Source organism: Tympanuchus pallidicinctus, unplaced genomic scaffold (assembly GCF_026119805.1).
Source record: "Tympanuchus pallidicinctus isolate F22 unplaced genomic scaffold, pur_lepc_1.0 scaffold17, whole genome shotgun sequence".
NCBI classification, from domain to species: domain Eukaryota; kingdom Metazoa; phylum Chordata; class Aves; order Galliformes; family Phasianidae; genus Tympanuchus; species Tympanuchus pallidicinctus.
The window spans coordinates 1,877,957-1,901,954 of NW_026294690.1; the positions used below are offsets into that span (position 1 = coordinate 1,877,957).

A 23,998-nucleotide genomic window follows, 5' to 3' on the forward strand; every position below is an offset into this window, starting at 1 on the left:
CGTTCACCCTGGGTTGTGTAGTAGGCCTGCAGTGTTGTCGTGTTCACTACCTTTAATTTCAGGAGCTCAACACAAGTTCAGTGGAGCCCTACAGCTAGCTGTTCACTGGCTCTATCTTTAACAAAATGCTCTATTGATTTTGTGTTTTTTAGGTTACGGCAGTTCGCAAATCCTGCTCATGCATGGGGTGCTGAATGCTGGCAGGGCAGAGTGTAATTCCTGACATTGCTGGAAGGCTGGAAGAGAAGAAAAGTCCAAGGGAAGCCTGGCAGTGGAGTCACTGCTGGTTGCTCAACCCAGCCCATTGACATCATGTAACATAATGGTAAATAACGTGGGAGTCCACAGTTCAGTGAAAGGTTCCTGAGATAATGACAGCTCCAAGAACTACTGTTAGGCATGGAATGTGCTCACAGTGTTATGTTTGCTTATATTTGCTATTTAAAGTGCATACAGAGAGACACAGCTGGGCACTCTAACTCTCTTGGATGGAGGACCAGAGAGGTTTCTGTTCTGCAGAGCAAACCCTATGACTTCCTTGGAGAAGTCCTAGATCTTTTCCTGCCCACCTCTGAGCTGCAGGCTCCTGGATTCCCTTTTGGGGCATGCCCTTCCACCAACACAGGGGCCAGCATGGAGACTCCATCAAGCCAGGGGTGTTGTCTGCATGGGAGCAGCTGCTGCAGGTTCAATGCCAGTAGAAACCCAGATGAACTCAGATGAGCTTTGACACAGAAATGAGGTATCATAGGAGGACTACAAGCCATCAAAGGTCAATCTCTGTTTGCTGAGTCCAGTGTTGTCTGTTTCTATGCCTTGCTGGCAAAGAAAAAAAATCCAGCCTGATCCCGCAGAACACTCCCGGTGACCCCCAGTACTGCCTTGAGCTTCCTGAGCACCTCCTAGGGCATCTAGCACTGCTGAGATCACCCCAGTACTGACTAGAGGCTCCCAATGCTCCTTAGAGCTTCCCAGTGCCCTCCCAGTGCCCTCAGTACTGACTAGAGTCCCACGGAACCCTCCCAGGATAGCTGTGCATGCAGTGACAGAGCACCTGGCTGAATTGAGAAAGGAATAAACTCTTCTGACGCCCACCTGAAGTCGAGGAATTAGTCAGTAAGCTCCCACCTGCTGTGAAGAGCAGATTAGGAGCGTCTGCTGAGAACCCTCATTATCCTTTTTCACTGATCAAATGTGGCTGTCAGTTTTACACAGGTTTGTCATGGCAGACTCAATCAACTCTGGTATGTGGCAACTGTGCTTGTAGCAAAGGTGCAAAAGGACACCATCATGTTCCTGCTCCACAAGATGGACATATCTATGAGACTAAGTTTGCTTTAGAGATTAAATGCAGTGCCTGAAGTAGAAAAAGGTGACCTTGGAGGTCTTGTGTTTTTTACCCAATGTCTGAGCAGGCTGTGATTCGAGTTTGGACGGCTTTATAATAGAGAAAACCATCGCTATGTTTGTGTTTAAATTACTCATTATTCATTGTGATGGAAAGAAAGCAGCAAAGCTCTCTCGTCTCTCTTGAGCCAAGACAGGAGCTGTGATCCTGCTCTTCTCTGCAGCAGGAGAGTCTTTCTACTTCAGCGGTAAGATGCTTGTTTTCTCAGTAGAATCAAATAATGCAAAGCCACAGATAACAATGCAGAGGCTCTCTTGTTTTTGTTTTTCTTTCTGTTTTTTTTTTTTTTTTCCTCAGGTAGGAGCATTTCTCTCCGTCGCTTTTTACTTTCCCTACCTTCTTTCTTCTAACTCCAAATCTTTCTAAAATACATCAAACGTCTTCTTGATGACACATTTCTGAGCATAATTCTTACCTTTCTCATACAGGATTTTCTTCCTGGGTTTGTGAAGTACTCTTTGTTAGCATGAAATGCAGAAAAGCCAGATGGTTTGGCTGGAGTCCAATTACCTAAGAAACACAGCACTAAGACCCTATCAGAAGCTGTTTCCTCTAAAGATCACTCTTGACCTGCTTTGTTCTAAAAACCAGCTTAGACTCAGCATGGAGCTGTCAGTGCATACTTTCCCCCCATAATTAATCTACAAGAGTCGGCCTGAAATCAATATCTGTGACTTTGTGGCTCCTATCCCCCCCCCCCAAATATTGCTTCTCCACACGACTCTTCCTTCAAAGGGGTGTAGAATGATGTAAGCTGTTTTTCACCAGTAGTGCTGTGTGGAAGTTTTGATGGTATTTCTCTCTCCCTGGTCTGAAGCGCCTGGTTTGTCCAAGCTCTGGGATAGCTGGGTATGCTCTGATACTTCCCTGTGGCTTCAGAACTCCTATAGCTCCCATGGTTGTTCTGGCCACTGGGGACAGATGGGGAGTAAGGTGTGTGTTGCTGTGCACACATACTCTGGGACAAAGAAATGCACGTGGTCATGATCCCTCGTGATGAACCCAGAGAGGCAGCGCCCATGGCTCAGGCATGGGGAATGTGATTTTAAGCTGCTAAATGTCTTGCTCCAAGCCGAGTGCTCTGCTCTGCCAATTGATTTTTTGTATTGACATCAGAGCTGTTTTTTCCTTCTTGATCAAGGGAGATTGCGAGCTGTCAGGCTCAGTAGGAATCTGGTCCCCTTGACTCCTGCAGGGTGATGGCTGTGATTGCTGGCGGGTTGGGTCTGTGTCAGTGCCTTACTTCTAAGGTGTCCTTCTCTCTTCAGAGCTCTTACACTTGTTGTTGCCTTTTTTTTTTTTTTTTTTGGCCTGTCTGTGATTACTCTTGCGTAATTGTTCCATTAAAATGGATGTCAAAATAATTGGATGGTCCCTCAGCAGATGTAAAATTTACGGTCCGCCTGTGCCTTTGTGCTGAAGTTAGGATCTTGGATCTTAAAAATCCTTTTTCTCCTGGCAATGTGGGAGTTTCCCCTAAAGATGTGGAATGTTTACTGCATTCCAAAGGCAAGACATTATGCAGGCACGAGGCTCCTAACACCTACAATTTCTAAACTGCATGTGGCCTGTTTGGATTTCCTTGTGCTGAATTCACATGGAAACACAAACACATGTGGCATTTTTGTTACTTTTCTAGGAAATCACTGAGCGCAGCCCTGCAAAATAATACTTCCTACTGTTAGCTCCACTGAGCGTGGGGGAAGGTGCTGCCTTTGTGTCCCAGGCTGCGGGAGCCACATGCCAAGGCTTGTGAGTCATTCACCCTGAGTGTCTGGCTTTCCAGGAAGGCAAATCCCAATTTTAGAACTTATCAGAGACTGAAGAGCACCGTGGGGAAATAATAAAGGAAAGGTCATTGAACATTTATCAGAACTGGAGGTTTCCAATGGGAATCATGCCAGGAAATGCACGATTAGTGTAGGAATGGAATGTTGTTTCTGCATAAGGTATTGAAAAGGGGGAATTGACCTGAAGAAGTAGAGCACAGTGTATTTGTATTTTGTAACTTGTCCTTAGAAATAGCTGATGTGAATATATGTGAATATATGACCATGTATGTTAGTAGCATATTTCAGAAATATAGGTGCTAAATTATGTGATTAACTCTTGCTTGCAAAACTGCAATCATTTGTAAGTGTTCCAAATAGTGTAGGTGCAGTATTATGGACTAGAAAGCATATTGTAGGGCTGTTCTGTTTGGATAAGAGACCCTCAGCAAAAGAAAAACAGACTTAACAAACATCAAAGAAGCCAGGGCCTCTACATGAGGCTGGATTGCCTTGCTCTGTGGGTAGGTTGGGATGCAACAGGCAGCATCAAGATACTCCCCTCTATCCTCCTTCCAAGCTTATCTCCACGCAAGGACAAGCAGATGTGCAGAAACAGTGACTGAGTGCTGAATGAGCGAATGTGAGAAGTTAACTAATGAGTGCTATGTGCTTAGTTAGCCAGTATCCGTGTGTTTAGTTGAGCGTAGGGAAGATTGTGAACCTGAAGCACTCAGCCAATGAGGAGCCAGGGGAGAAAGAGATGAGCATCGAGTGATAGGGCATAAAAGATGGAGTGCTGTTTCCTGCATGCTCTTCTGCTTGCAGGAGGCCCAGCATTGCAATTGTGAATAAAATCTGCTTTATCAGAGACACCGTCCTGGTAAATTATTTGGATGTTTCCAACAATTAGAAATAGGAGAAACTGTGTTTTGTCAAGACAGCTGGAATAAAGCCAGGAGGATATGGAATGCTTTCAGCCTGCTTGTGGTGAAGCAAGCTGGCAAGGTGTGAGTAGAGGAGACTGGGGGGAAAATGTGAGAAATTAATAGCAGGTGTCTTGCTGTGTGTGCTTGACATCACTCTACAGCTATCAGGTGCCCAGTCGTCACCTGGGAGAAGTGAAGCAGAAGGGCATCTCTCTTGCCTCAGCTGCTGCCAGGTGGACATCAGCCCATGCTGATGTTCCTCAGTGCTTCATGACTGGCACTCGTGGTCCCTCATGCAGGCACACAGCAATGCAGTGCTGCACAGCGCGTGGAGAGACGTGCGAGTGAGGCACAAGTGGGACAGGACAGATTGCACTGGAGAGCTTCCCTCTCACTGGTGCCATCAGCCTGCTGCCTGTCTTGGGTGGGGGATGTCTTTTCCTTACCAGTTTTAGTTATTATGGCTGGAAAAATACCAGTTCTCAGGGAAAGCAGAGGTCCCTTGATTCCGTGGTGCATGTAGAGAGAACAAGAATGCTTTGCTTCAGTGTTGTACCTTAGTGCTGATGTATCCTCAGCTGGTTTGTTTGATTACTTGCATACAGTATATATGCAATATATTTTGGGCATACAGAGCAAAATGCATGTGTGCTAACAGCAGCTGCAGGACTCCACCTCAAGAATCATTCGGTTTCATCAGTGAAATCACACTGGAATGTGCTTCTCATCCAAATGTTAACCCCACTTAACCTGAAAAAAAGTCACACTCCAAGTCTGTCTCGTGTAAGAACAATTCCTTGACTGGTTTTTACTAACAGAGGGACCTAGGAGTTTTATTTATGTCTCTGCCATATCAACTGTTAGATGGAGAGTTAGAAGATTTAGCCATATTATGTTCATATCAGTTTGCAGGAAAAGACAGCTGAGTGGAAGAGAGACAATCTACTTCCCAAGAAATCCATTTCTGAAGAGCTGGTTAAGGATACACGTTTTGTACTGAACTCTTCATTCAAGTGTCTTTCTTGGCCTCTTCTATGCCTTGCAAGTTCATCAGAGCTCTTCTAATTGGGTCTCCTTTTCCTTGGTGAGCCCTAAGCCTCCTTCTATTAATGTTCAATTTTAGCACTATTGTCGTGCCTCCTTTAGCTGTTCTGCACTGTTGCATGCACAGAGATACCTCCTCACAAGAAAACTTAAAATGTCTGGCTCCTACTTTAGTCTTCCTACTCAAGCCCTGAACAGTGCTCTTCACAGCTGGTATCTACAGCTGCTTTGCAAATGGCATCCAAAGTGACTTCAGTGTGTTCGTGACTTGTACTGCAAGGCCGTGGTAATATTCCTTACTGTGATACTGGCTGTAAGTAAGCCATTGGGATGTGGTTGGTGGTCGCCCTAAAATGCTGCAGCCAGGAACTGTGTCCCTGCAGGACCCCCTGGGAAATGAGTGCAATGCCACCAGACACGAGAGAACTCCCAAGAGACCCTCTGACCCAGAGGCACACTGATTATTTCAGTCCAGGTTATTACCTCCGCTGTGGTTAAATTCTATTCTTTGGTCTCATCCATCCTGGAAGCACCGAAAGCATTGGATCCCAACACACTGCTAATTTTGAACTGTAAGTGAAGGGTCTTTCAGTAAGTGGATGTTTTTCTCCACCTGGTTTGACTTGAGCTGTCTTTTCCATCATGTGCAGTAGTGACAAAGCAGTGGTACTGCTGACAGCTTTGTGACATACCAGCACAACTTAAGTCCCTTTCTAGTGAACAACTTCAGAAATTGCCATTGTTCCTTTTGCTGATTGCATTTTCTGGAAACTCTTACTAGCTCTTAAGTAAGTTGCCAAAGCTTTAATTCAGCATTTATATCTCATTTGGAATAGGACTTGAGACAAAACTGAGGGACACCAAGCTTCTTGGTAAGTCCGAAAGCTGTTGATAGTCCCCAAAAAGACACAAGGAATGTTGATGACATGCTGAATTTTCACTTTTCTCAGAAGTAAGAAAAACGGAAGGATCCTAAGTAATGATGGTTCTTCTGACTGACAGGAATGTGCACCATTAGGCTATTATTTGGTTTTAAATTATACCTTCAAGGCAGCACTAGTTTTTTCTGCAGGCAGAATAGGAATCAAATAAGTTCTCAAGTGGCAGAAATACTCCAGCCAACTCCAAACTCCACTTTGTCTGTGACAGTGGAAATCCTGGCTCTCTGAATTGGGGTTGTAGAGAAATTCTGGAAAGGAGTTTGAATGGCAGTAGCTGATTTAGCAAATATGAACACCCATGAAGGTTTTTTGGATGTAGAAGGTGCCTGGTATGTGACTTGAGATAAATGTCCACGCTGTCATTGCCGCAGAAGGAGAGAGCCTTGAACTGCCTTGGGACCAGCTGCAGCAAGGCGTGCACAAGCCCTTAGTGGCAGTTTGGATGCTTGGATGCTGGGTGTGCATTTCTACTGCATCTCTGAGCTAACTAAACTAAAGGCAGTGCTGGGTACATCTGCGCTGCTGCCCTCGACTCATAGTTACAGTCATTGTGTGATTCAAGAAGAAGAGAGGCTCAGTGCTGGTGTGAGGCTGGAGCAAAGGAGCAGCAGATGCTGGCACGCAGCACGCCCAGGCAACGCTGTGCCATAAGGTCATCTCTGAAGCTGTTTACCAAACCTGAGTAATGTAGTTTAAAACCATATTCCAATGAAGGCCTATGTTTCTGGGTGTCAATTGTGAAGTGTGAAGCACATTGCCAGTGACCAACTGCCTCTCACCCACCTTTCTCAGGGCACAGGCATTGGCTTGTGTTTCTGAGCAGTGCATTGCTTTGTGCAGCTCGGGAGGACAGGAAGGAAGCCGTGAAAGATCCTGGAGTGCAGGCTTGAATTGGTGGCATAATTTTTTCCACTGCAAACGTTTGTTAGCAGAAAAGACTGATGGGTACTAAACAGAGTAAATAGTCTGACCAAAACACTGTGGGAATCAGATACTCACACCAGAAAGCCAACACTTATTAAAATATAGCATCTGATTAGGTGACAGCTACAAGTTATTCCCAGGGAAACCCATTTAATTAGTTGGAAGGAGTCAGTATGTTTGATCTTCCAAGAGAAAGACACTTCAAAGGGCTGGTAAATGTGAATTCAGGAGGGGAATTCTGTGAAGTGTTCGCAGTGCCTTCTGCTCACTCAGACTTGTAAAAATCATCACAGCCTTCAACTCTCTTGTGTCTCTTTGAATGTAATGAATGTTCATTCCAGCAAGTGTTTCGGGTTCACATTTCATCTGCAATCAGCCAATTTTTTCCTATGCAGCTTCTTTTGTTGCCAGCAAATTCAGACAACCTGAAATCAGTTCAAATCTATCACAGCTCAATGGAGAAGCAGCACATCAGCTGTAAGCAGGTAAATCTATGATCATGATCTCTGTGCTCATGGTTTCAGGACAGGAAGGATCTCTCTTCCTCTGATGATGCTGGTGGTTTTGGAGATCCATTATCCCAGCCACAGCTGGTGTTCTATTCCTTGTGGGCAGAGTTTTTTGTTTTTGTTTTCCAAATTCTCCTCCTTTCTGCACACAGTGCTGGTCGGAGCAGCCAGCCCTTGTTCTGCATTGCTGGAGGTGTTCTGCACTGTATGAAAATTGTAGGAAAACAGAAATCTGAGTCACAGGAGGATACTTCCAGCTCAAAGGACGTATGTGGTTTCCACACTCACATAAACACATGCATGTGGCACAGAAACTGATTTCAAGAAGCGAGGATCATACTGGGAAATGCTTTGTCATGTGTAAGTGCTTAATTCTTTAAGCCATCTCCCCTGCCTTCCTGCAGTGCTTTAATGAGCACGATAGAAGAATATCTACTCCTTTACCTTGAGTAATTATAATTTTTATCCAAATTCAGTATTTGTTTTATTAATTCAGCCTTTGGAGAGGATAACTGCTCCCGCTACCCGTTCCATGGGCATGGGGTAATATATTTTAGGTAATTAAAGGAAACAAAAATCAAAACCCAAACAATCAAAAAAAAACCTGAACAAAACAAGAGTGCTATTTATCCACAACATTGTTCTATGTAGTAGCTGTGAAGTGAGTGGGCAGAGGTTGGGACGATTTTGGGGTAGGTAGTGTCCTTCCCATCTGCCAAGTGAAGTGAAATGTCCCTGCTTTCTTCTTCCATATAAAGCTCCAGCCATTCATCCACCCATCCTGATCTTGAATCTTCCTCTTCTGGTCAGAAAGTATCTCTGTATTTCTAGCAGGAAGGAGGGGAACAGCTAATAACGGCATTAAACCTGACCTTCTGTGTGTGCTTTCCCAAAAGTGGTGCATATATTAACATTCTGGCAATAATACTGAGCCTGTTTAATTTTCTGTTTGACTAGAAACACTGAGAAAATGTCATGGTATTTGATCTCATCTTTGTCTATTTTTGCTCCTGCTGAATGAAGCTTATTGGACTCTTGAGACCCAAGTGCACGCTGCATGGCTGGAAGCAGGCTGTGCATAAAGGGGCACTGTCCCTCGGCCATGAGCTCCTCAGCCACACAGGAAGTATTTAGTTTTATATTTGAAGGCTGGCTGAGGTTCCCTAATGGCTGTTAATCCACTGGCTTCTTTGACTTCGTCCTATGCCAGGCCTTGTCCAACACCTGAAGCCTTGAGGTTTCTGCTTGCTTCACATAAGCATTCAAAAATGCGTAGGAGCAGGAGTCTGTGCTGCAGGTGGGGTGTGCAGGAGAGGGATGGGTTGAGGGGATGGATGTGACAGCTAGGTTTTTCTTCCTTAAATAATGAAAATTTAAACGTCTTTTCAAACACTGAAGGAGCAAACCATTCTGAAGGAAGAAGAGCCCAACCCAAAGGGGCTTCAGTGTACAAGCAGGGGATGGTAGGAGAAACACTGGTGCTATCAGCATCATTCTGGTGCCCTATGAAACCAGCTGTGAGACTGAAAGCAAAGCACTGTCCCAGCAAGCAGGAGCGTGCATCCATGTAAATTAAGAGACTAATTATGAGCAATGTCTCCAAAAGATGTTTAATAATTGGACCTCCTTTTGACATTTTATTAGCACGCCTTCATCTTAGTATTTCCTTCCCCCAAGGAAAAAAAAAAAAAAAGAAAAAAAGTAACTTGTCCCTTTCTGTTTGCCTGCCTGCACATACACACAACTTAGCAGCCACTGCTTGTCTGCAGTTGTGTTTGGAGACCCTGACTCCCAATGGCCATCCAGACTGCCAAAGTACACAGTAAAGATCACAGAATCATAGAATGGCCTGAGTTGACAAGGAGCTCAAAGATCATCTAGTTTCACATCCCTTGCTGTGTGCAGGTCGCCAACCAGCAGACCAGGCTGCCAAGGCCACATCCAGCCTGGCCTTGAATGCCTCCAGGGATGGGCATCCATAACCTCTTTGGGCAACCAGTCCCAGTGCGTCATCACCCTCTGAGATAAGCCCTGCTGCGAGCATCTTGCACTCTAACCAGCCAGGACAGCAGCAAAAAGGGATTTTTTCCACTTTTCTCTTCAAAAGGAACGCTATGTGGCTGGCTGAGAGTTCACAAGAATGGCAGCGCTGGTAGTGGAAAGGAAAACCAGATCTCCCAGGTACCAGACCTTCAAAGGTCGAACATCCTTCACAGACCCTTCTGCATGTTTTTTTCTCTGGTTGCTGCATGATGCCCAACCTTTCTGTTCTTGAAGTGGAGCCTGTGCTAGAGCCACTGCTGCTTGCAGCTGACAGAGAAAGACACAGCATAACTTTCCATGCTTCTGTGCAAAGTCAATGGCAGAATTAGGCTCTCAGTTGAGCCATCTGACCTAGGAAAAGAATATGAACTTAACTCCCACTTTTGGTGGGGCTCTGAATCGAGCCTTGATGAAGTTTGCAGTGTTACCATCCCAGGTAAAGCATAACTAGTAGCAAGTGGATACAGATGGGTCTCCTCATAGGGTGTCACTGTGGGGAAGTTTTCAACCAGCTTGAGCATCTGAGGATCCTGCTTTCCCAGAGCTGCTGCTAGGCATCCTGGAACTGCTTCTCTTGCATTCTCCATTTCTTGTGGTTATGGTAAAAGTGTTTTTTCCACTGCTGGCTCAGAGTACTTTTGCTTGTAGTAATTTTCGTATTGTTGGAATAGTTATTAACCCACCACATAAATATCTGTATGTTTGAGTCAGTGATGAAGTCTCAAGGAAGGAAAAAATAAAAGAGCGAGAGAGACCAGACCACAATCAACACTGATCTATATGTGTAATTGGTGGAACGAGTTTTATACGCGTGGTATTGGGTAATTCTAAGCAACTTCTGTTCTATAGTGGTGTCTCTGTCCCACATTAACGCCCTTTTTGCCACAGAAAATCAGTGCCTTCTACTGAAAAACAGATGGTGACTCAGAAAGTTTTTTGACCATGACATAAAAACCCACAAGCATGAAGTAAAGTTCTCCCCTCCAAGGCACACTACCAGTAGCTCCTAGGACCAAGAGTTTCTGGAATTCAGCTCTGTTCCACATGCTAAGCAGCAGATAGCTTGGCTTCGTGCACTGCATGCACTGGGAGTGCTAGCAGTAGAGTCCCTTTGGGGGGCTTGGCCTTTTTTGATGCTTGGTTCCATGAGGTACGTTTCCATCTGTGTTACTATTTTTCTGGAAGTAGTATACAAGACTGCTAGACAGGAGCTCAAGTGCTGGACAAATTGATGGCTTTGAAGCAGTGAAACCCCAGGGCCAAGCCTGAGATGATATATTTCTATTAGCACTCCCTGCAAGATGTATTTGTGACATTACTGCAAATAGCAGGTGTGTATGGTGAATCGTGAGGGTCTGGCAGGGTATCTAAGAGTGAGATACCTGCCCGTCTTTGGCAGTGCAATGTTATAGGTACAGTTGAAAGGAATTCAGTAACAGTTAGATGGTAATCATTATGCCAAGTCTCAGCCTTGTGATGAGGAACTCTCACTAGACTAAGCCCTAGTACAAGCCACCTGTCTGGCGTACAAGTGGCAGATGGCAAGGGAGTTTGTAGGAGGAGATGCTGGTAGGGGTTCCTTACCCATGGGCATGTTCCACATTCGTACCAATTACCACTTCAGAGTGAAGTGAGCACGATGGCCTGCCGCAGTGTTTGGATAGCACCTGCCATCACAAAGTCTTCATCTACATCCGGTCCTCACATGGCAGTGTGTGTAAATGATGGGGAGTTGCTGCTCTGAGTGCTCATAAGGCCCCTTTTCACAGCAAGTCAGTGGAGTCTTATGGGTGACAGGTCATAAATCCTGAGTTATTTTCTGCATGCTACCTGTCTCAAGCAGTAAATCTGATTTTCATTTACCCTAAGTTAACTTCTTTTCAGAGGTAATAACATTGCCAGTCAGCCTTTCCCCCCCAAATTTGCAAACTCATGGCTAATGGATGGTTTGGGTGGGCTCCAGGACATCAGGAAATCAATTGCTCCCATTCTGGTTAATATTGAAAAAATGTCAGTGTTCAGTAACACTATCCAGAGGCAAGCAGAAATATGAAGTTACAGAAAAGCAAAAAGAAAATACTCTGTCCTGCTGTGCATTACTTATCTCTGATCTGGGCTTCCATGATCAGTCCAGAGCAGTGCTTTGCTGGAGGGGGCAATTACATGGGGCAGGACACCCTGCAGCAGGGGGTGGTGAATTGGGAAAATAAGTCAGGCAAATCAGCAAAACACTTTGATGCCAGAACTCAAAGGAAGGGTCTAGAGACTGCAGGATCAAGTCTATTTTGCAAGCATGAATTGTACCTGTAGAAGAGTATCTTTCTTGACTACCAGGTTACTTCCTGTTAAATTCAAAGTGGCATTCCCATGGAGTGCTGCAGTAAGGGAGAAAGACTTTCATAAGCAAATATTTTTATCTGGAAACCACATCTCTAAGGAGATGTGAAAATTTAGAGACCCAATTCTTATATCTTTTGCACCAATAAATTGCTGTGAAACAAAAACAAGCCTGCTGCCTGTACCTGTGCTGCCCACGGTTGCAGGCAAGTACTTTCTTTAAACTCTGTTTTCTGAAATAATACAGTTTACAAGATGTGTTTCATTCAGAATGGGAAATCAAATTTATAGCAAGCCCAGGCACTTAATCCATTAGCCACATGGAGCTAAATGGATCGAGTGCAATTATCTGCCTGATGTACTCCTCCACCTTAATGGAGCCTTCTGACCACGTCAAAAGAGAAGAAAGGCAAGACACCTGCATTTTGTACCCCCGTGGATAAAGCAGAGCATGGTGAGCTCATTTCATTCTCAACATGAAGGCAAACTTAAAGAGTATTAGTTAGTATGTGGTGTTTTTTTGTTTGTTTGTTTGTTTTTTTTCTAGAAGCCAATAGTGTGTTTCCGTGTATTCTTTCTCTGACAAATGTGTGTCACAAACAAGCTATCTGATATCCAGATAGCATTGTCACTAGCACATAATGTCAGACTGAGCTCTTGTAAGTCCTTGCACCTTTGCACAGTGACTAGCAAAATGCTAAATGAACTGGTAGGTGCCCACAGCCACCCTGACAAAACGTGGCAGAAGATACATTGGAGTAGAAGCCTGGCTTCTGCACTGTACAGTCTCTCCAGAAGCTAGAATGGGGTTTGCTCTGTGGTTCTAGTTGGAAAAAAATGGATGCCTGATGACATACTTATCACTTACTTGGTATTTCAGTGTGTGGCCTCAATTAGATTATGAAATCATAGTTCTTTTTCCTTTTATGCCTCTTATTATTCCTTATTTCCTGTTGTTATGTAAAGAGTTAAAGCATGAACCATTTTTTTTTTTTTTGCTTCATAATTGTGGGGATTTGGGGTAGCAGACCCTGGGAATGCTTACTTCCATGTGATCCAGTGATCTCATCTCTTTATGTCCCTGCTTTCTTTCCCATTCTTCATGTACCATGTCTATACAGACTTCAGATGCTTCAGATGTTCAGTGGTTTACTGCTCAAGTGTTTTTGTAGTCTTACATACATACTCATTGGAGTAGCTGCACTGAAACCTTTATGTTCCAAGATTAACCTGGTGTGAATTGCAATCCAGAAGCTCTTGAACAGATCCCCTATCTAGAAAGAAACAATTTTCTGTACACCACAAGCAACAAAGTAGATTTGCCTTGGGTTTCTTGTAAAACAGTCAGTAATGGTCCCTGTACAGATCTGTGTGGATCAGAGACAAAATTAGAAGACGTTGAAGATATTAGCAGAGATACCAAGAGTACCGTGTGAAGTATCCCCTCCAGCCCTACCTAGAAGCCCTGCCAGCTTGGGCTGGTGTGCAGTGTCTCCTGTCCCATGTAGTGGAATTTCTCATCTAGCTTGGAAACGTAGCTGAAAAGAAGAACCTGGCCAAGCGTCTCCATCCCCTACCCAGCCTCCACCCTGCCTTGAGAACAAGAAGTTTGTTCCAGAGGAAGTTGTGAATGGCTGAATCTGAGCTTGTGCAATCTAGAGGCAGTTCCTGCAGTGGCCCCGACAGAGAGAGGGTCTTGCCCCATGGATTACCCGTGCCATACAGCGTGTTCTGCAAGTGCATTTCCCCTCAGCTTACACTTTCTGAGAATTCATCAGTGTGGGTTGTTAGAGGGAGGGTTCACCCCTTCACGTGTGGTTTGGTAGTCATTGTTTCAAATGAGCTCAGCACTGAGTCATTTAGGATCTCTTCAAAACGTTTGTGTCCAAGTGGCCTGGGTGAGACACGTGGACATCTTTCCTGAGGACAGTGAATGAAGATCTCTTTCCATATCCCCACTGTTGTGTGCCCTGAGACCAGAAATTCAGTCAAGACCCACTGTGTTCCAGACACTCAGCAGGAAAATGGTACTGCAGGGTTCTTCCAGAAGTGATCATAATAAGGAAAGTGGAGACAGAGGAATTTGTCATTTCCACTTTATAGATGGCACTGGGCAGAGAATACCCATGTTAGTGGAAACAATCCATTTTTTGACAGCATGGGTTACCCCAATAGAAAAGACTTTCTACTGCTTTCACATGGTCTTCTTCCAGTGTGAGTAAAGGTTTATTGGAGAAACACTTGAATGCAGTACAGGCAGACAAGTTTGCACTGACTGAGAGAAACTACTATCAAAGGAGCAAACTCTTCCATCTGGAGAGAAGACCCAAAATGCCTTTCTCAACCCATTTGAGAAGGTGAGGACTGATGAGTCCTTCTCTGCTGGCTGACAAGTGTCATTGGGCTCAGTTTTCACACAGAAGTAAATTAAAGCTAAAGAAAACACAACAGCGGGGAAAAGTCCTGTCACCTGGCAGCATGGCTCCCCTGCAGAGAGATTTGTTTTGACAGGTCTGTGTTGGGTTTACTTGTTTATTCTTATTATTATTATTTCCTAATTAAAAGTGATGTCTTTCTTCTTGTGGATCAAGAAGACTGAAGACCTCCTTTCTGTGAAGACCATTTTTGGCAGTGTAATTCAAAACAGGCAGGCATGCACACATGTATGTATGTGCATGTGCACTAAAGAGAATAAATATATGATATTATTTGCTTGATTATGAACATACTTTCCTCTGAAAAGAAATGCCCTGCCTCCAGGCAACTCCTCCTAAATTGAGAGGAGTTTTCTAAAGAACAGATGGGCTGGAATGAGGAATAGAAATATTTTCAGGCAAAAAGGGGCCAGATGATGTAATAAGCCACAGGAACAAAGTTCAGTTATTTTGTGCTCTCATCCAGACCTCAGAGCTGAAAATGCCTCTGTTGTTGATTTCAGATTTATCTGCTTTTGAAGGCTGTGTCTGTCTTTCAGTGCTATTATAATACATATGGAGTTAAACTGACTAAATAGCGATTGAGCAATGGTGGGAGAATATATTTGTCAGCACTGAAAGCACTTGAGTAGTGTTTTCACTGCAGATGATAGATCAGATGTGTGTTTAACTACGTTTGAAGGAAAAGGATACGCCTTGAATGAATGACTTTAGCAGAAGTCCTCAAGACCTGCCTGACAGAAGTGAAACTTGTCATTGAAGTATGGCATTTGAGGGCTCAGTGCTCACAAACACTCCTAGAAGTATAGCTAGCTCTTGTGTCAGTGACTAACTTCCTTCCTGCTCCACTCATAAGCACAGATCTACTGGTGAGGGCTTGTAGATGTGCCTGTTCCCATCCTGTGTTGCTTTAGGGATCTCTTCATGCTCCCACAAGCAACTCAGAGGGAAGCAGACATGTTAGCTGCTCAGCAAGGGCAACCGGTTTGGGCATGTTGGGCTGTATGGTTATACGAGTTCAGGATGGGGAGAGAAGCAGAATATCTTGTGGATCTTGATAAGGACAGTTCAGTAAATGAAGGAAAAGGAAAAACCACGAGTGATGCACCAGCAGACCAATGGCCATCCAGGTATCAAGCAAAGACTCCCTTGGGAAGATTGTCTCCAGACTTTTATTGTTGAGCATCCAACTGCATGGCTTGGAATATCCCTTTGGTTCTACCTGTGTCCCCTGCCCATCTCTGCCCTTCCACTGCACTTCTACTTTTCTGCCCAGCCAAGAGATGCCATCAACCAACAAAAGAATAATGCTTTGTGAGAAAAGGGAACCTGGTGTTTCCAAAGGCCCTGCAAACTGGTAATTTCCTGTGGAGTCCTGATTTCACCTGGGAGGGTTGGCACAGTGCATGAGTGCTTTAGTCAGCAAGGCAACAAGGTTCTTTCATGTGCTGTTGTCACAGGAGGTTGTACCATGAGAGAGAGCTTGAAAAATCACTTGACTAGAGGACAGGTAATCCTTCCTGTTTCTACTCTGTCACAACTGTAAGTCCAAGAGATATAGTGCTGCCTGGTACAGGTGTCTTTCCTCTTAGAGGTTGCTATAACCAGGAACCAGTTGCCATTTAGTAAAATGCCAGATGGGTACAGGGAGCTCCCAGATCAGAGTACAGAATGACACTGCAGTAGGCCAAATGTCCTGAAGTGGAGAAATTTTTAACTGTTTTTGTTTGGAAGCAAAGTTGTGTCTGCTACTCCATCCGTTGGCTATAGATGGAGAAGACTTTCGTGTGTTTAGTGCTTGATGTTCCGTGGAAGTAGGCTGATAGCATCTGCAGAAGCCAAAACAGAAAATACATGCAGGAGGAAGGGCAGGTATGTGGTATGAGGACTTGAATACCTGCCAAAGAGCTAGTATGTGTAATTAATCATTCCGAGGAATTCCAGAGACTGTGTGGTGCAGTGAGGGTCCCTTGAGATGGCAGCATTTCTGACCATAAGTAATGTTCCTTCTTACTCCCACTGACACTTTATGTAACAGTCCTGCTCGAATCCTGACTGCTTGTCAGATCTAAAATAGCTTTCCTTCTGATGTTTTCATGATGCGGGGGGAATTGAGGGGATTTTGAGTATGATACCAGCAAGCAAGCAAGAAAATGTGTTCGCTCTGTGCTGTCTTCTGAAGGAGCAGGGGTGCTTTAAGGCAGATGATGAGGGCCCAGATGCTGAGCGCTATAGTATTTTTCTTGGAAGTTTCCGTACCTGAAATAAGGATTGTAAGAACAAGATAATTTCTTTGAGGGGAAAAGAGACCTTGTGATCGGCCAGATGCTTCAAGGAGTTTTTCCATTAAGACACAAAGTAAAAATCTTAGCGTCACAATCTTAGCTACTTCCTTTACACCAGCTTTCTGACTTCTTTGCCGTGTTGTATTTCCACTTACATTGCAGAAGGCAAGGCTGTTTCTAGGAAAACAGCACAAAGACAAATGTCCAGGTGTATCTGTGGTACTTGAGAACTGAAATTATATCCCAACCAACCCCAACCTGACTCCAAAAGAATTGCTCATATAGCAGCACTTACTGGAGTGATATTTAAATTGCCTTGAATCACTGAAAAAAATAATCTCTAATGCTGTTTCTTTTTCCCCTTCTGTAAGAAGTGGAAGAGGCAGCTCTGTTGGAAAAACACGGTGCTTCAGTGCTCCAGGGAACCCATTGCGGTGCAAGGCAGACGTGAAAATTGCAACAGCATCTTAAAGCAATTCAAGGTGTCAACAAATGAGTTCCCGTCAGGAGAGCTGCTTTGAGGATGCACCAGGCTTATATTCCAGGTCATGGTTCAGTTCATGTTCAATGAACAGCAAAGCTTATGGTGAAGGGCTAGGCTCTGATCCTCTTATTTCACTCAGAGATTTACAAGGACAGAAGCTCCCACTGAATCATTCTGAACAATCTTCCTTCTCTATTAAGTAGAGGAAGTGAAGCAGCGGCTGAAACTTGACCTTGTTTAAAAGAACTCTAATTATTTGCATCCTTCTTATGGTCTGCTGCTGCCAGCAGCTTTCTCTCATGTTGCAGCTGTGAGTCATGCTGGCTTCTCCTAGGATATGTTCATCTGGGCAAGTATTGCCTGTCGTGTTCCATGAGTACACTCCCTTGATCAAAAATCAGAATTTCTTTCAGCTGTGTTTATTTCTCTCTTTGACTGCACTTTTTCTCTGTCTCCATCCATCCGTCCACCATAATCCCACCAAACATGACCAACTGCTTGCTTTTTCTTGAAGCTAACACAGTCTGAAAATAGAGCTGCTTTCAATTTTGTGTAAGGCTAGACCTCTGAAAAATCTTCTCTTCCTCATATCTTCTCAGTAAGATTTTTTGGGATGTTTCAAGGGATGAATCTCAGTTGTGTTCATCTATTCCAAAACTCTGAGGCCTTGGCTTTGTCAGGACAGCCTGCACAAAACAGAATGCCAAAGGTTGTTATACTTACCAAGAGCTTCCTCCTCTGGACACAGCTATGCTTTGTGCTGTCAAAAAGTACAGGAGAAAAATACACCTGAGTATGGGCACAGAAGTGCAGCACAACACACACTGTCTTTGTTTAAAAAATAAAACGACATTTTGCCGAAATAATCATATCAGCATATGGGATTGGTGCCAGAGCAGCCCCATCAGTGAAGGATCACACCTCCTTGGAGCCCCAACTAGCAGAGCTGTGCTGGGAGAAATGCTTGTGCATCCGTCATCCGTCGTTGCCTTATTTTTCTCTTTAAGAGGGTTCTGCTGAAGGGAAGCAGGGAAGAGTGAGAGACCTGGAGTGAATTCCTCTGCTTCCCCCACAGGGTAGTTCCCATGGGAGAGGAGAGGTTGATAAATGGGATGTGAGTTTGAGATACTGGTTCCCTGACAAAAATGCAGCTTGGCTGAAGTGGTGTGAATCCAGGCTGCTTTTGTCTCTTTGGTATTATCTCAGGCACGTTATTCTCATTACAGCTGGAGAGGAGCTACATGAGTTTGGTCCCTGATGGGAGAAGGGAAGCACAGTGAGGTCCCATCTCCCTTCAGCATCTCTGAAATGAAGCTGTACTTCAAGACTGCATTGGCTGTTTGACGCTTGGCAGTGGTCAGTTGACTTTCCTCAATCACCTGCAAAATCACCTGGTGACCCAGTTTCCCACTGAAAAGGCATGTGCATTAAACTTGCTTTACTTACAGGTTAATTTTGTATATTCTATTTCAATATATTTATGGTCACCTAGTCCTATGCCTCCCTGCTTCTGCCATGAGTAACTCACAATCAGGAACCACGCTTGCGGGATCATGGACATGGAACTGAAAGTATCAGCAAAGACATCTGTTTTTCACATCCTTTAACCTCACAATCAAAACCATAGCGTTACCAAAGTCCCTGTAATTCTCTTTGGAATTTTACCTCTGATGCAAGCTTTAGCTCTGGAGCCTGTCAGCCAGGAGGCAGTTGTCCATGCCATCTTGAAAGGAGACATTTCCATGCTGCATCTCCCCAGATTAGCCCTGGAGCTTGAGGATCCTGCAGCCCTGGTTTCTTTGATATACCAAAGCGTTCTCCAAATCCTACTATTCTAGCACTTCAAATCTGATCAAGTGCTGTATAAGGTCAGTGTGTTCAACTTGTTATTTGGGTTTCCTGATGCAAAATTTGTATTCAGTTAGCCCTGGTTTGGATGCCTGTAAAATTCCTAACATGCAAATGTCCTACATTTGACAAAACTGGACTAGAAATCTCATTGGAGCAGCCTTTTGCATGCTGTCCCTGACTTTCCTTTCAAATAGTCTGTCTTTATGATAGTCCTCTTGGGATTTGGGATTTTCTACTCCTGCCTCTCGCCAGAACAGGAGAAAAAAAAAGAAAAAAAAGAGGAATGCTGTAAAATGACAAATGTAAAAATAATTTGCAGAAATGGATTTTTATCCCTAATTTTCTGAACAGCTTTGTTTCAGATCAAAATTCAGGTCATTGCCCAGTGCCTGAGGTTTGTTATTTTTCATCTTTGCAATCCAGAGGATGATGGAACTAATACAAAGTGTTGCCAGTCTCTGTGTGGACATTACTTGGATCCATGAAAATGTGCTCAGTGTTTTCCAGGTGTGAAGAGCCAAAAGAAACCACCTTGGGATACCATGTGATGTTGTTTGCTTTGACCGAGGTTAACTAAAATGAAAGATCTCTCTGAACACGGACTGTTCAAAGCCATCCAAGTTTTTTACATGTGCATGTGAAAAAGGAAATGTGGTGTTTGCAAGGGTACAAGTTGAGCTTCAGCTTGTGTATTTGTATGTCCAGACAGAATTTCCCGAGTGAAATTGGTTTGGTTGTTTGAGCCCAGCTTTTAAAGGTAGGCAAACAGGGCGCTCATCTCACGAAGTACACAAATAGAGCTTTCTGGTGGAAATGGCAGGCCTGGATGCTCCTTCCAGCCAGCCCTGCCTCTCAAGCAAAGCTTTCTCGTTCGGGTTTGGGAGAATTCCTGGCCTCCAGGTGAGTCCCTTCTTGTCTGCAGGGATCTTAGTTGCCACTGCAGCTTGAGGCCAAGGGAGCCCAGGTGGTTTGCGTCTGGATGGGGTGCAATTACTGATGAGAGGTGCTCAGCTGGATCAAAACTTCGGAGTTGCTTCTCTGTTTTTTAACATGCAGCTGCAACTTTGTACTTTCAGTGGAGTTGTTGCATGGGGTTGTGGCAGTCAGAGTACTGCCCAGCAGGGATGGATGCATCTGCTGTGCTGTTCCACACCCTCTGACACCAGTTCTGGTCCTGCAAAGAGCTGCAAACTGTCAGCATCCCTGTGACCCATCATGAAGCATGATATAACTGTCATGCCAAAGCAGAGCTGCAATAGAAGGCCATTTCCCTGGAGGGCTGGGTCAGAATGCTTTTATTCCAGTAATTTTAACTTTTCATTCTAGTTTATTTTCTTGCTGCTGTTTCTTCAGTCCTTGATCAAATGCCTCTAGAGGCAAAGACTTGCAAAACTCCATCAACTGCTGACTGAAACCCTGTTTTTTGATACGGGGGGTGTTGTGCTGTCTTCCCTCTTCCACTGACTCCTTGCTGATCCTGCTGCAACAAGCTGCATTGCACCTGCATCATTCTGCAGCAAGAAAAGTTCCTTTTGCTCTGTGTGCTTGAAGTTCATCCTGCCTAAAATAGAAATAGCTCAATTTTCCTTCTTTCATCTGCTTTCCCTGGGATGGTGCTGTGAGGTGCACTGGTGAGCAGCAGCGCATTGCACAAATATCAGGCCAGCATGTTCAGGAGCTCTTAGCTGGTCAACAACATCTCACACAATACCTGTGCAGTTTTCACAACCTTGTACTTAGGTCAACAGTGTTTGTTTTATCACGCAATAGTTTTTGGTTTAAGGGTAATAAGAGAATGGAAGGTGAATGGAAGAGAATGGAAGAGAATGGAAGGCTCGCACTGCCTGCTGAGCACAGACTCAGTGTCGGTTATCTACAGCCCCAAGCAGAGGCTGATGTTATAAAGGTACAAGACATGCAGAGGTCAGACTGATGTGATTATGCATGGGAGCCCATTGGTCAGCTATGAAACAGCTCCATAGGTAATGTGAACTGAAACAGGGAAAAAGCTGAACCAGGATTGGAAGGCAAAGCAAGCCTTAGGCTTGACGTTCTCTCTGTCAGCTGCCAAAGGAGTTTTAAGTGGCAGTCACTGGGAATGAGATGGTGTTGCTCACCCTCTGCATGGTAGTTTGGTCCCACATGTGAGTGCAGCTTCCATGTTTGCTGTATAAGAACGAGTGAGCTCCTTCCTCACTGCTTGTGGTGGCCGAGTTCATCGGGTGAAACCGCATCCTTGCCTCTTTATTAACACAGTGATTTGCAACAGCACTATACCTTGCAGTTAGCTGCTATTCACAGGTGAACACCTGAGCACAGAGTACCCGTGGATGCTATGTTGTCCAAGTCCCAGTCCACTGCTCCACCTGTCCCTTCCCCAAGCAGAGGTACATCTCCTCACTGCCATCACTTACAGCACTGCTGACTCTCTCTCGCTCTGTGCTGTGCATGGCTCTGGGTTTGACCCAGCCTTGCTTACACAGATTGGTGCTGAAGGGTTGAAGGGCACTGAACTCCTCCAGCCTCCCTGAGGGTGAACCTGATACTATTACATGGTGCCGAACCAGTTGCTGAAGCTGACACAAGACAAGGAGTCTAACCTAACTGCTGCTCCCTGCTGCAGGGCCTGTGGTGCACTGGGACTTGGTGACACTCACTTTATTTAATCCAGGACAAAATCCCTGCTACATACCGGCTCACCAGGTACTGTCTGTGCTCCGCCTGCCTTGACACAGGCAGCGTCCCTTGCATCTCCATGTAATGAAACAGAGCAGGAAGGACTAAAAGCAAGAGGAACCCAGCTCTGTGGTGACGGTGCTGTTGCAGCAGTAGCAGGGAGGTCTAGTTGGATTTGTTTTTTGGCTTTTGGATAAAAGAGGCAATAGGTTGTTGTTTGATCAGAAGCCATTGATTAGTGATGGCCTAACTCTAAATCTTTGCCTTGCTGGTTTAATACACCCTAAATGGCTCAACAGTCTTGGTACGCAGTAGAAGAATATGCATTGTCTCTTCTCTTTCCCTTTCCCTTTTCCTCTCCCCTTTCCTTTCCTATTCCCGTTCTCTTTCCCTCTACTGCTGGAAGAGTTTGGTTGTAGTCCTCTAGGGTCCTTACTTGCAATTGCTGCTTGAGATGAGAAAAGCAGCCCTTCAGCACACATCTTCAGCCTGCGTGGGTTAACGTAGCAGCTAAATCCAAGCAGTATCCTCCACTGTCAGTGCACTGTGGCACACTCTCAACTGTTCCTAGCTTTATTTTACAACCACAGTTTCTTCTAAACTTAGCAGAACATACACTTTGTCAGGACCCGTACCTGTGCCAAGTTTCAGGTTTCAAAGTATTGCCATTTTTGATCTATTCCCTGCTTCTTTCCTCCTGTGTGTCTCTCTCACACTCACACAGAGCACTTTCTTCTTACTGTAAAAAATTATATCTTTTCCACACATTTGTAACTTGAAACATCTGAAAGGGTTTAGCTCCAAGTTTATATTTAAAAGAAATAATGAAAGCCAACACTGGCAGAGAAAGCAGTGTGAAAACTCGCAGCTCAGAAAATTCAGGAATATTATGGGCATTTGCAGCAGAGGACTGAAATGAAAGTCCTTGCAGCCTTCCTTCATAGGAAACTGTTTGCAATATTCAATAGGATTATCACTCTTGTGCAGAGTTGTGGTTCTTTTAGGGCAATGTAGTGTTCTCACAAAGCAAACAGAATTACTTGCTGGCTGCCCCGTTGGTCATTGTGATTCAGCATCTTCAAGAGTACTCGGAAGGCTGAAAATTCAAGTATTTGAAGATGGGAGAGCTGTGTTGTGATTTTCTGGCCTACGACATCTGGGCCTTTTTCACAGTAGTATCTGCAGGTCAGCAGCTTTTTGGACCACTTCATCATGCCTCTGAATTTTCCACGATTTCCTGATATTTGGGGGATTTTGCTCTTTCATCCACAGTTGGCTTGTGCTGCAGAAAGTATGAGCTCTGTAAGGCAGGATTAGGAAATAGGTCTTAGAGTAAGACATACATGTTCTGCTTAAGTTTTTTTCAGCTGTAATCCACGATGGGACCTGAGTGACAATCAGGTCCGCATCAGGACCCAGAAACTCACAGAAATATTTCTCCTGCATGTCCCTGTTTGGCTCTGAAGATTTCAGACTTCCCAGATCACTTTCTGTGATGCTGTTAGGACTCATGCATCCTGAAGTACAGACTTATTGGTTTGTGCAAGTGTTATAGATGTTAAGTCGTTAATCCTGTTTATAACACCAGCTGCAATACGAGGAGGCTCTGAATCAAAGCTGCAAATTGGCCAGCCTCCTCTTTGGGGACATTCTTGCCTGTATCCAGATCCAAATGTGTTATGTCTGGCTTGAATATTTGTAATCAGGTGAACCAAATTCTTGGGTTGGAGCAGTGCTGGTATTTGTAAAACTGAAATTGGAGTAGGATCTGGATGGCTCTACTTTAAGCTTAATCCTGTTGTCTAAACAAGTTTCATCTGGGATGGAGGTAGACCTTTGGGACCAAACGGTAGGTTTGCTGCCCTGAAAGGGATGCTTTAATATGTCATCTTTAGGCCTGGAAAGATTTGTTTGGGTGCAACCCATCTATTACACATGAGCATGAATGTTCCCGTGTACTTTCCATAAAAATCTTCCAGCCCAACCATTTGAGACACAGACTCCAAAGGAACTCAGAAGATTAATTTACAGGGTTTTAGAGCCAGTGAGCTCAGACATACCACATCTCAATATGTCTTCAAATGGGGACGGTGTTTAAATGAGAGATTCCCTCCTTGGGAAGCTGCAGCTGAAGCTGTTCTTGAACAGCTTTTGGTCATTTAAAAACTCATCAACTTCAAAGCAATCTGTAGTTTTTTTCTTCAGACCAGCCTTGTTTTTCTCAATTCCATACCATTTGCTGTTTTTGTGGGCACTGTATAAAGTAAAATCCAAGGATGCTGTTGTTGTCACTGGAGACAAACTCCTAGAACTGGTTCCACGTAAAAGCCATGTAAGCCTAGAGTAAGAAAATGTTCTTTCAT

At 44.4% G+C, this 23,998-nt stretch overlaps 1 long non-coding RNA gene across 1 annotated transcript in view; it reads left to right on the forward strand.

Annotated features, from left to right (window-relative positions):
* Window positions 1-14,615, forward strand: part of LOC128078784 (uncharacterized) — an 84,956-nt gene extending 70,341 nt beyond the window's left edge. Inside the window, exons 4-5 of the long non-coding RNA XR_008205796.1 lie at window positions 153-334; window positions 14,499-14,615. This is a non-coding gene — a long non-coding RNA (uncharacterized LOC128078784). The remainder of the gene's footprint in view (window positions 1-152; window positions 335-14,498) is intronic.
* Window positions 14,616-23,998: the final 9,383 nt, after the last annotated feature.